The sequence below is a fragment of the Leuresthes tenuis genome, unplaced genomic scaffold (assembly GCF_036924035.1).
Source record: "Leuresthes tenuis unplaced genomic scaffold, fLeuTen1.0.hap1 SCAF_10, whole genome shotgun sequence".
In the NCBI taxonomy this organism is placed as follows: Eukaryota; Metazoa; Chordata; class Actinopteri; order Atheriniformes; family Atherinopsidae; genus Leuresthes; species Leuresthes tenuis.
In genome coordinates, this window is record NW_027325364.1 from 36,199,767 (window position 1) to 36,213,539 (window position 13,773).

At 41.1% G+C, this 13,773-nt stretch overlaps 1 protein-coding gene across 1 annotated transcript in view; it reads right to left on the reverse strand.

Annotated features, from left to right (window-relative positions):
* Positions 1-8,833, reverse strand: part of tcaim (T cell activation inhibitor, mitochondrial) — a 382,005-nt gene extending 373,172 nt beyond the window's left edge. Inside the window, exon 1 of the mRNA XM_072395016.1 lies at positions 8,829-8,833. The gene's annotated coding sequence lies outside the window, so the exon portion shown is untranslated. The remainder of the gene's footprint in view (positions 1-8,828) is intronic.
* Positions 8,834-13,773: the final 4,940 nt, after the last annotated feature.

Sequence of the window (13,773 nt, forward strand, 5' to 3'; positions counted from 1 at the left end):
AGCTAACATAAAATAACATAAGTAACTGTGTACAATATGTGCTGGGTGCAAATAACAAATATCATGATTAGGAGAAGCGTCATTGTAAAGTGACATTAGTATTTGGCTTCAGGACGCAGTGTTTCCACTAATCCTCTCTTGAACTGAGGTAGATGAATTTAAGTCTGATGGCCACAGGTAGAAAGGACTTCCTCTGACGTTCAGTCCTACAAAGGGGTGGAATGAGTCTGTTGCTGAAGGTGCTTCTGTGGGAGGTAAGCACCTGGTGGAGAGGTGTTGTCCAGGATGCTGTGCAGTTTACCCAGCATCCTCCTCTCAGACACCACCAACAAAGAGTCCAGCTGGACCCCCAGGACGGAGCCAGCCTTTCTGATGATCTTGTTGATCTTGTTAGCATCTGCTGCCCTCAGCCTGCTGCCCCAGCACACCAAACCAAAGAAGATGGCACTGGCTACCACCGACTGGCAGAACGTCCTCAGCATGATGTTACATACATTGAAAGACCGGAGCCTCCTCAGTACATATAGCTGGCTCTGACCCTTCTTGTACACAGCCTCCGTGTTCTTGGCCCGGTTCAGTTTGTTGTCCAGGTGTACACCAAGGTATTTGTAATCCTGGACCACTGATTGGAGGATTGCAGGATGTGCTGAGTGGTAATGCTGGTCTCTGAAACTATTTTTCATAACCTTTTCACACACTTTAACATGACTGTACTATAGTACACTTTATTCAATGAAAATATACTTCCAGATAAAGTTATCTACTGTTTATTTCAAAATTGCATTCTCAGAATAATTCTTGTTGCTGTGAAATTTTTTTTACATTTGGATGCCCTAAATTTTGCATATTTTCTAAAATACAAGTGCACTTTTTCACCTGTATTTCATCTTTTTCACTTGTATTTCAACCTATCAAATAATAACAAAGTATGTTGGTAAGTTACTATTAAGTACTCATTTTTATTGATGAAATGTGCAAAAGATATTATTGAACATACTGTTCATAAATGAAGAACTTATTGCCATAATATTAGTGGCAATATTAATTTAGTATTCTTATAAAACACAGTAACCTTTATTTTACTGCTCAAACATTAGTTAGTACTCACACAGCCATGTAATGAAGTGTATTAAGCATACTTTAAGTTCTTCAACTGTGGCACACAAAAGTACAATAAAAACACGTCAAACTCTGCTTCTCCACAATTTAATTACAACTAAAATAAACTTAGAACAAAACTAGTTGTTACAAAATAGTAAACTTCAGGTTAACTAATCATTACTACACTTTGAGCTGACTAAGAACCAGTCTGACTGCAGTATGCTGAAAATGAATATACTTACATTTATTTTTCACCAGGCATGACATCAGAACACTAAAACATTAAAACATAAAACATTATCGCTGCGTGAATGTCAGAATTCTTATTATTTTACAGAGAAACAAGAGATTTTTTTCCTCTCCTAAAGAAATTTTTCTTTAAAAAAATCTCTTCTCCTCTCGGACAAAAGTTAAATGATAATTAAGCTTTTCCTGTCTGTATTTGAGAGAGACTTTTTTAGTGTGTTATATATATATATAGCACACTAAAAAGTATATATGGAATAGAAATAGTATGGAATAAATATGGAATAAAAAAGTATATATGGATACGTGTGCGCGCGCGTGTGTGTGTGATATACACATAAGATCATTTGCTTGGTCATTAATAACTGAATTGTCTTTCATTTATTGCACAGCCTTCCAGAAGGCACCCAGTTCATTGAACTTCTGTTGATGCTCTTCACACTGCGGTTCGGTCATTCGCTTAGAAAAAGCACCTGTCCGTAACATTCGGAGGTTCCAATCAACCGAGCCGCAGGTGTGATAATGAAGTTGAAACGTGGGCTGAGATCAGCTCCAGACTTGACTTCTGAGCTCCCAACTGGATTCTGCGTCTCGCTGCTCTTGAGGTTCCTGTTTTCGGATCATGTTGGTGTTTTTCTGTCTTCTGTGGAGATTGTTTCATGGTACTCTGGGAGGTCCGGTTCCGCGCCAGGTATGGCTGGAGGAGGCAAAGCCCACGCAGACAGAGGAGGTTGGAGCTTCCAGCCCCTCATTCCACCGCCTGCCTATTTTTCTACACTCGCCGGGGCCACTCGTACCACCCGAGCTGTTCCAGCCTGCTCCCTACAAGACGGCTCTTCCTGCCGAGCTCTCTTCGCTGCTGATACCGCCAACAACGCAACACCAGAGCGTTGAAGACGGAGGCACGCGCGCCGTGGAGGTGTGGTGCGGAATGGATACAGTCACTGTGAGCGTGGACCGCTTCCTGCTGCGGGCTTGGACCGAGCCGTCCTTGTTCCGGCTGGGCCCATGTGAAGCTAACAGAGTCACCTCCCGCTACCTGTACTTCCACTACGGCCTGATGGAGTGTGGCGGAGAGCTTAAGGTCGGGACACCACTGAATACAGCGGGCACAAAAAACACATTTCCTCACTAACCCCAACATGTTGCTTATCTACACCTGTCTGAGCTGTCAGAGCTTCACAATCATGCACGAGGGCCTACACACACACACACACACACACACACACACACACACACACAGGTGTCCATCACATGCTGTCAGAATCAGACTCCAGTACCAGCCTGATGTCTTCTTCTGACCTAATATTCGACCCAGGGCGGGTGAAACACCAACATATAGTCTGTACTGATTGTACATTGTAATCATGAATCAATAGGAGGATTTTTATTAGGAATTCCCTTAAGTTAATTTTGCAAAGCAATAAAACAACCGGTTCAGTTTTACACAAATGACATTTTCAAAAAATACTGTAAACTTTTTTTGGGGAAAATTTAAGTAAATTTTTTAAAGACCTTTGGGGTTTCCAAGTAACACAAATAAACCACTGACATCACAGCTGGTGAAGGTAACATCTGCTGTGATGTCAGTGAAGGTAACATACCTGTTCACAGGTATGTGAAATTGTCTGTCACCATAACACCAGACCAGGGATACCTGCTGAGAGAAAGAGAAACAATAGTTACTGACAACAATGATGTCATCTGTACATGGAGGGAGGAGAGGTGCATCATGGGAGCTCCCCCAGCAGGCTGGGCCTGTAGCAGCAGAACTATGGGATGTTTCAGGGGTTCATCCCTGGCTGTAAGCTTTATGAAAAAGAAAAAATTTAAGTCTAATCTTAAAGGTAGAGAGGGTGTCTGCTTCCTGAAGCCAAACTGGCAGCTGGTTCCACAGAGAGGGGCCTGATAACTGAAGGCTCTGCCTCCCATTCTGCTTTTAGGGGCCTGATAACTGAAGGCTCTGCCTCCCATTCTGCTTTTAGGGGCCTGATAACTGAAGGCTCTGCCTCCCATTCTGCTTTTAGGGGCCCGATAACTGAAGGCTCTGCCTCCCATTCTGCTTTTAGGGGCCCGATAACTGAAGGCTCTGCCTCCCATTCAGCTTTTAGGGGCCTGATAACTGAAGGCTCTGCCTCCCATTCTGCTTTTAGGGGCCTGATAACTGAAGGCTCTGCCTCCCATTCTGCTTTTAGGGGCCTGATAACTGAAGGCTCTGCCTCCCATTCTGCTTTTAGGGGCCTGATAACTGAAGGCTCTGCCTCCCATTCTGCTTTTAGGGGCCTGATAACTGAAGGCTCTGCCTCCCATTCTGCTTTTAGGGGCCTGATAACTGAAGGCTCTGCCTCCCATTCTGCTTTTAGGGGCCTGATAACTGAAGGCTCTGCCTCCCATTCTGCTTTTAGGGGCCTGATAACTGAAGGCTCTGCCTCCCATTCTGCTTTTAGGGGCCTGATAACTGAAGGCTCTGCCTCCCATTCTGCTTTTAGGGGCCTGATAACTGAAGGCTCTGCCTCCCATTCTGCTTTTAGGGGCCTGATAACTGAAGGCTCTGCCTCCCATTCTGCTTTTAGGGGCCTGATAACTGAAGGCTCTGCCTCCCATTCTGCTTTTAGGGGCCTGATAACTGAAGGCTCTGCCTCCCATTCTGCTTTTAGGGGCCTGATAACTGAAGGCTCTGCCTCCCATTCTGCTTTTAGAAACTCTGGGAGCAAAGTGCTCTGTTGGGAAAATATTAAAAAATTAGATATTTTAAGATGTGATGGAGCTCGGTCATTAAGAGCTTTATATGTGAGGAGCAGAATTTTAAATTCTATTCTGAATTTAAACATGGAGCCAACAAGCAAGCAGACACCCTCTCTAGCTTTTAAGATTAGGTTTAAAGCCTTCCTTTTTGATAAAGTTTACAGTTAGGGATGGCTCAGGTGATCCTGAAACATCCCATAGTTATGCTGCTATAGGCCTAGACTTCTGGGGGCCTTCCCATGATGCACCTCTGCTCTCTTTACTCTCCTTGTTTCTCTTTCTCAGCGGGTGTCCCTGGCCTGGTGTTATAGTGTTGTTGTTCCCTCTTTCCTGTCCTATCAAACCCCAGCCGGTCGAGGCAGATGGCCGCCATTGATGGTTCTGGTTCTAATGGAGGTTTCTTCTTGTTGAAAGGGACTTTTTTTTTTTTTTCTTTCCACAGTCGTCTAGTGCACACTCAGGACGGGGGATTGGATAGAAGCAATGTTCGAGTGCAATCTGTTGGTTTCTTTCACTTGGCAACTTATTTTTTTTTAATGGGCTCTGTACGAATTGCACTAATTTGGAATTTAATGAATTGGATTTGATTAGATTATAATTGTATTACAATGAATTATACAGTAATTGACTTGAATTGGGCATCTTTGAGGTGCCCTGAGATGACATTTGTTGTGATTTGGCCCTATATAAATAAAATTGAATTGAATTTGACTGAATTTGGAGAGCTTAAACAGTCTCATTAGGCAGATGTTCATCTACACGGTACCACGCTGTAATACGATTGGTGGAAGCTATGAAATAAATGCATGAGCTGATTTGACTGCGACATTTGATTTTTGGCTTCTAGTTCTCAAAACCAATCTTCTATGAAGTGAAGACAACTGTATTAAATGCATTACTTTTCAGAGTCTCAAACCAGTTGCCAACCTGTTCATTTACTAAACCCCAAGTACTTACTAAGTTTTGATTTTAATTTTCCAACTTTGTCCTTCAGTTTATCAGCTGACAGCATGTTTTCTGGTTTTGCTGTATCTCAGTCAGCTCATCTTTTTTAGGTAAAACAATGTGAGGCTTAATGATTTACTTTATTCCAGAAGCATTAAATCTCTATGAAATGAATCAGAAAATGAATATGGTTATTTAATTTATATCGTTCCCAGGTTGTTGGTGGTCAGCTGGTGTATACCTACTTAATGAGCTATGCTTCACCTCCACAAGACTATGTCATCAGAGTTTTTCCACTTAACCTTCCAATCCACTGCCATTACAACAGGTAATTATTTCAAACAAGATTAAAACTGCTGACAGGTGAAGTGACCCAGGGGCAATGACATTGCCTCCAGTTTCTATTTCAGTTATCAGGCCCCTCTCTTGTGGAATAAGCTGCCAGTAAATGTCCGGGAAGCAGACACCCTTTCCACTTTTAAGATTAGGCTTAAAACTTTCCTTTTTGATAAAGCTTATAGTTAGGGATGGCTCAGGTAATCCTGAAACATCCCATAGTTAAGCTGCTATAGGTTTAGACTGCTGGGGGACCTCATCTGTCACACCTTTCCTCACTTTGCTCTCTTTTTCCCCCTGTTTAATTTCAAAATTGATTTTATGTACATGTGACATTATTGTGGTTATAAACTTGTGTTTCCCTGTTCCAGTGTTTCTCAGTTCCAGTCCTCATGACCCACCGCCCTGCATGTTTTCAATGTTTCCCTCCTCCACCACACCTGATTCAAATGATCAGCTCGTCATCAAGCTCTGCAGTGGCCCGATAAGGAGGGAAACATTGAAAACACGCAGGGCAGTGGGTCATGAGGACCGGAACTAAGAAACACTGCCCTGTTCCAACAGGTATCCTTTGAATGGTGTTATGGTGTTTTTCCCCCCTCTTTTCCCTATTTTCTGTCTTCTCAAACCCCAGCTGGTCGAGGTGTATGGCCACCCTTCCTGAGTCTGGTTCTGCCAGAGGTTTCTTCCTGGTTCTGGTTCTGCCAGAGGTTTCTTCCTGGTTCTGGTTCTGCCAGAGGTTTCTTCCTGTTAAAGGGAGTCGTTCCTTTCCACAGTCCCTCAGGCTCAGGACGGGAGATTGGACTGAAGACAAGTTTCAGAACACTCTGTTGGTTTCGGTGCAATATTGCTTTTTGAATTGGCTCTATATGAATGAATTGGATTATTTTGAAATTAATTAATTGGATTTCATTGGATTATGATTACAATGAATTGAATTCCAATTGGCATGAATTGGACTATATTATTTGAGTGCCTTGAGATGATAATTGTTGTAATCTGGTGCTATATAAATAAAACTGAATTGAATTGTAGACCTGAAATTTTCAGTATAATTCTGCCTCGTGGAACTTGAATTTTTTTTAGACAACTTTTTTGACAACTGTGTGGCAAGGGAGATGCAGAAGCTTTTTTTTTTTTTTTTAACCTGACCAACACTTGGACCTGAGACATCCCATAGTTATGCTGTTTTAGGCCTAAATCGCTGGGGGAGCTCCCATGATGCTCATCATTTTAGTCAATGATTTTCAAACTGACCAAATTGGGATGGTCCTCGGTCATATTGTGAGAGGGATTGAAAGACAGCCATTAATGGACCAAACCATTTGACTTCCACAATAACCTACATCTACACATCAAGATCAGTACAACAGTGAAATGTTATAGAAATGAAAAACAAGAGCTTTCAGATGATGGACCTTGCGGTTTGTATGTTTCTATGTTGGTTTTAATTTTTGGCATGTGAAAATAATTCTGTTTCAGGTTTCATTACTCTTACCAAGTTGGCTTCAGACCACAAATTCAGCATACAACCTTATTGAAGAGTCTCAGAAGTAAACTAACTTTCAGTCTCACTGTGTGTAATGGTAAGTATCATTTCCATGTCCTTTGTCTAGTATTTGCTTCTCCTTTTTAACTTTTTTAATCTACGACTATAGACCACAAATCCAAAATACTGCAGGATTGGGGGGAAAAAAAGTGCTCCAGATAAGAGATTTCCAACTTTGTGTCAGCCCAGTGGGAGCCGCTCCCTCCAGGCCACAGTTTTTTTTTAGGGGAACCCGTGTATTTTGTGGCTCAGGCATTGACTCTCTTGGCTGGAGAGAGGCTTTTTGTGGATTCGTGTTATGCTACAAACTCTGAAGATCCGAACAGCTCGCCAAAAGTGGATATTATTAGCAACTATGGGTGTGTAAGAACAACCATATACATCGGTTACCAGTTATTAGTTAGCTGTTTTCCCTGACCTGATTGCTTAGCTTGTGTGTTCTCACTGCAGCTGCATGATGGACAGCAAGAGAGAGGGCAGCAGCTCTCAGTTCCTGGCAGGAGGTGGCAGTGTGTTGAAGTTCTCATTGGATGCCTTTCTATTCAGAGGAGTCTCACAAGTAAGATCAAAACAATTTGGTGTAAGTTGGGGGGGTTATGCAATGAACTGTATGTAATATATATAACATAAATGTAAGCCTGTTTGTCGATTACCTCACTGAGACCCTGGATGTTGTTCTCAAAAAAGCTTCACTACTCCATGACGTATGCTGGCCTTACAGTTTCTATCTAAAGTTTACAGTTTTTATCTAAAACATGAACCATGGGTCATTTGAGAATCAAAAGTTTTCAGTCACACTTAATGTGGCAGAAAATGTAATTAAGATGATTAATTATTTGGACACTGACACAATTTTTGTCATCTGTATTTTAACAATCACTTAGGTTGACAGGTTGTCTCATCAAGTTGCTGTCTGTCTTGACCAGGAAACTCTTAAGAGATTTCAACTAGAGTTCTATGTTAGTTCCTGGTTGAAGGTTTGATAAATTGATCAAACAAGAAGAGTCAGATTTGTGTCACAGTCGTATGGCACATGTCCAAAGGGTGGGTTTGCTTTGTAAAAGATGAGCATTGTTTTTAGAGACAGCAGATTACAGATCAGATGCCACTGTCAAAGTCATCTTTCAAAACAATGATTTTTAACTGTATGGGTGAAGGCCATGCAGGGGAGAGTAATGAAAGCTGAAACTTGTTTAGTGGTAACGATGCGAGTCTGGCAGTGCTCGTACAGGCCCTGACTCAGCTGAGGGGGGGTTAGGTTGTATGCAGCAAAAGAAAAGCACACATTTGAATGGAGAGGAAATTGGCACACTTTGATTCATGAAATGTAAAAAGAATCTGATGGAAGAGCGGGTACACGCTTGTTTCTCCACTATTACTGATTCAAGTGGATGGGACAGAGTGTAAGTTTCTCTACAGCTGAGGCAATGATGAGTGCAACAACAATGACCATAGTGAAGATTTAGGTTGAAAGGAGGAGGGCGGATGTTTCTGTTTAAATCATAAAGTAAGAAACGGACATGTCTGGAAGGCTGTGGGAGTTGAGGTGTGTAAATATAATGTGATTCAAGGAAACCACTCCTGAGGGAGGCAAATTAGAGAAATGAAAGTTATATTATTGGAATGCTGTATTTTGGTCTTAGAAAGGGTGTAAGTTTGCATAGGGACAAGAGTTGTCCCTACCAATGTTTTTGATAATATTCTAATATCATTTTTTATTTTTTACATGATGCATTAAATGTAGTATTAAGTATAAATCTTTCCGACGTGCCCTCTTGTTCAGTGTAACCTGCTTTGCAACAAGGTTAGATATGCTGCCATGATATGCTGGGAAGTGTCCCTACCAAAGCTAAGACCAAAGAAAGAAAGCAAAAGAGTGCTGCACATGACTCTACAATTACTGAACCTGAAGTGAGGTGGTTTGGGACAAAGAATGAATGAAACTCGGCCAACAGGTGCTCAACATATAGTGGGACTCTTTTAACGAGGATGGTGATTTGGAGCTGCCCAGAGTGTGCAGCCATCAATTTTCCCAAAGGGGGTGCTTCTTTTAAAGAATCAGAAATATGAAACACGTATTTTATTATTGTATTTACCATATGATTCCAAATGTAATATTCTTTCAGAACAATACTGGGGACATCTAAACATTTCACTGGTACTATAAATATAGCCTATATTGGTTCAGTGGCAAGACTTAATTTCCAGTGAAATATTTATTGAAAAACACTGACATGCATGATGAATCATTCTTGTGGTAAGAGGATTAATTATACAGTTACATTTAACTGCTATTATTTTTAATTATGTGTGTGTAGGTCCAGTACCTCCACTGTTCATTGTCAATCGGTGTCAATGTTTCCCACATCACAAAGTCCTGCAGTTACAACAAGGCAGTTGGCAGGTTGGTAACTTATCAAAACTGTTTTATAAGGTTGTTTGTACTGTAATATAAAATGTTAATATAGTTGGTTCAATATGCTTTATCATTGAAATACTCTACCTGGCCCCAGAAAAGGCAAAGTTTGCACTGTCTGCTTAATGAATCAAACAATTTGCACCAATGAACAGACTGCTTCATTCTTTGGTGCATAGGTGGGAGGAGCTGGCAGCCTCATCATCATCGGTGTGCTCCTGCTGTAATTCTGTGTGCACTGACTCAGGGGCCCGTAAGTTCTGAGAATGGCATCAGATTAAGCTAATTATACCTCATCAGCTGGAGATTTGTAACCACATTACAAAAATAAATCATCAAAAGCTAACACTGATTAATTTTAGTCGCAGTATAGATTGTTATGTGATATGCAATCTGGTGCAGTCCATGTGCTCAAAATATGAGAAATCTACTCTATCATCTTATTTGACTTTTCTCATGTGTCTATTCTCCTCAGCTTTCAAGAACCAAGTCAGAAGTGTGGGCTGGCTTGTGGGTCAAAAAGAGAAAGAAAAACCAAGCATGGGAGAGATGTATTTTCAAGAGGGGAAAGAAAGAATGGATGTATATTATAAAGAAATGCAGAGTCCCCCACAGGAGAAAAAGATTGACAGTGAGGAGGAAAAGGGAGGAGCTCTCACAGACAAAGAACAATGGAAGCTGGCTACAGGGAAGGAGGAGAGTGAAGAGGTCCTGGAAGAAACAGCCAGTCAGCTGAAAGATCAGCCACCATATGGCATCATTATGTCAGATGAAAGTAGACAACAAGAAAAAGAAACCGCTCAGGCCAGTGACAAGGTCCCTTATGTTAGAAATGATTCTGTGACTGCTTTGTCCAGTGATAATGGAAAAGATGGTTCTAGTACCACTGCTGTTCTGACAAATTCCACTTTTAGTATAGAGTCTAATGCTACGGGAGATGGTTTCACAGCAGTAAATCCCATCATTCCAACCTGTCCTGGCAGTGTCAACATTAGTTGTAGTTCAAATAATGGTACAGTTCATTATGAAAGGGGTAGTGATAGCAGTAGACATGGGCTTGAATATTCTGCTGTTAGCATAGACACCTTTAGTCCAAAAAATGTTACAATTCCTTCTGGTATGAAGGATAAAAAGAAACGAACCGCCACAAATAACTTTGAAACTGACACTCGTGTTTCTCCTCTACTCAGAATGTTGGGAAAGGGTGCGGTTGAGCCCAATAAGTTTGACTCCATCATGTGGTTAGAACAGATAAAGTGTGTTCATAAAACGGTGAACAACATGTCTCACACAGTACCAGTTGGAGCTGCCAATTCTGATAACAGTGAAGCATCAGATGGAGATGGTCATCTACAGAGCAGAGGGTTAGAATCAGACCAGTCTGCTCATTTGATTTGTCAAGTTGGTGAGTCAGATTTTGATAGTGGAAAAGAAGGTGGATTACTTGAGCTGAATCAGTTTATTGGAGAAGTAAAGGCTCAGAAAGAAATATCTGGTGCTATTACACCACGTCACAGTGTAGGCTCTTTATCGGTTAGTTCAGAGCAAGTGAAGCTTAGTCATTCTGCTGTGGTCACAGTCGCTAATACCTTGCAAGACTCTGAGAGCAACCAAATGACTGACAAACTATGGCCTGAGGTGTCGCCAGAATGGGGCCTGCAGAGTTTAGGGTTTGTGGTAAAACAGCCAACTGAGGTTGAACAGGAACTGAGACATCGATTGTTCTCCAGCAGGCTTGATAGTGTTTCCACAAAGCAGTAATGTGACAAAGATTTGTTGTTGAAGGAATGGACTGGAAGATGTGAGCTTTCATCAGCCTGTAATTTATGTTATTAAGCTCAATTTTAACAGTTGTCTGGTGTGGAGTGTAATGTTAATGATGTCTAATGGAGTTTAAAAGCTTCAAAAATATAAGATGCTGAGCTGTTGTACTGCGGATCAGTGCAAAGATCAAGTGGTTAATTGATGTAAAAAATAAATGAAAGGGGCATAAATAAGCTTTTCAGGGAGGTAAAGTACAAGGGCATTCTTGTGTCGTTACCCGAATTCCTCCAGGGCTTAATGTAAGGACTGGTAGGAGATCACTGAATACAACAACCTGCAGAGTTCCACTAATGCCTTTATAATTGCTGTATTTGTTGCTGATGCTCAGGGAGGTTCCCACATTGACAAGAAATCCCAATGTGCTCTTGTGGGAACTTTTGGCAAAATATGTAATTGCACTAACTGGTGTTTACTGGCTGTTCTTTGTGAAATGTTAACAAATAAACTCCTAATGAGTTCTACCTACTGTTTTTGTCAGTACTGTAGTTATAAACTTTATTAATCAAAAAACGAATTAAAATTATTTGCATAAAGTTATGAAAAAAACATCTTAGAAATTTAGGTAAAAACAAACTTGGATGAGCAACACATTCTACAACATTTAATGAACAAATGCCAAGACAAAAAGTGTAAAAACTAAGTCCACCCTTGCTGCTTCATCGGACCTTAAGAGGGTGGCAGCCAGGAGCTGCAAATCAAATGCACTGATTAACAGATCATCAGTGTCTGCAGAGCTTCAGGAGCTATATAAAAATGCTTCAAAGACCATTCATCTCGGTGTGGCAGAAGATGATGGTTGTACCCAGTCAGCAGTGTTGTAAAAGGGAAATATGCAGGTTGACCAAGAAAGACGTCAGGAACAGTCAGGACAGAAAACTTGAAGCAATTTGTCTGAAAACAGAAAATGTCCAACAAAAGAAATGAAAAACAAATGGACAGAAACAGGAGTTAATGTTTGTGAGAAAGCAGCTGGAGGAAATGGGATTTCCATCTAGAAAAGCCAAACATAACCCATCACTAACAGCTAAAGAGAAGACTGGGGATGGTTGGATAAAAACTGACATTAAGAGATGAATCTGCTTTGGACAAGGAGATGATGCTCGAACTTTAGTTTGGTACAGGTCCAATGAAATGTAGAAAGATGACTGGCTGAATAAAACAACATTTCCACCATCACTCTCAAACATGTTAATGTGTTCATATGTTTTTATGTTACAAGACATCATCACAAGCAAGAATTGATCACAAACACTGGCTGATGATTTTTGCTTTGAATCTGCAGAATTCTAACCTTAGCCTCAGAAAGGTGAAGTCAGACAATCTGAATGTTCTAATCCAGACTATTTGTAAGAACCTGCACCAACCAATCCTGACTACTTAGTTGGATGGAGGTCTAGCAAGCTATAAGAGAATCTAACTTAAGCAAAGTACCGACACTAGTTTGTATGTATTATTTTGGTTGCTAAAATGGCAGAGATGGCATGAAATCAGATTTTGTAAGCCTTCATGCCTGATTAAAAAACTTCAGCAGAAGTGGAGTCAGTTTATTTGCAAACATTGCAGTGTCCCATCCAAAATGCCAGAGAGGAAAACCATTTGCAGTCTTTGTTTTAAAGAGAGCTACCTCACAAATTTCAGCTACAAAACAGCTGGGTTTGCCATCTAACAAATGAAGACCAGCCATTTATCTGGGAAACATTGGAAGAATGAGAGGGCACATCTGTAAATGAGCTTTTTTTTCTAACCTGTTTTCTCTCTCCCATGCTTGTTCTCAGTTTGTGTTGCCAGGGAAAAAGACACCAGTACCTTGGCCTCAAACTGACTGTATTCACTGGTGTCCCTGGAAAACACTGTGTGTGCGGCACATTGTTCAAAAAGTCTGGGCTCCTCCACATTATCAGTGTCTAAACCCTGGATGTTTGCTGATGATGTCAGAGGGGCCTCACTGCAGAAGTCTATCACCATCTCCTTTGCCTCGGTGGCATTGATGTTCAGCCCCCCCACATGTGGTTCTTGCCATAAATCTGTGTTTCTGTCTTACATTGTGCGACAGATCGTTTGTCTCCTGTGCCAACATTACACACAATCTGAATGAGAAAAGAAACAGAAAAATATGTGAATGAGAGCAGCTTTATTAGGATATCATCTTGATTAATAGATGCTTAAACTACATGGTCACAACAAGAGGTCTGCTATGATCACCTGTGATTACTGGTGGGAATGGCTGGGTGGGGTGGGTCAGTGACTCAGACCTTAGTGACTCTCCTAATGTCCCAGCAGCAGTTTAGAAGCATGAAACTCCCCTACAATAAGTAGGAACTGAAGAAGCCTTTCAGATGACAGGTGGAACGTCTTCAAGAACTAAGACTTCAACTCCAATTAGCTTTATTTAAGTTTAGGATTAATAGTATGTGAATGTGTGATAGGAAAAGCTTGCAATACTACACAGACAAAGCAGTACGGTGGGGCTTGTAAAAGTGTTTTCAGTTGTCCACTAGACTAGAAAAGCCCTGTATATGAATACAGTCCATTCATTTATGGCTTAAGGCTTATGCCTGCAGAGGGATTCCACTCCAACTGCAGTATTTTGGTTTGTTAGTCTCCTTTTGAG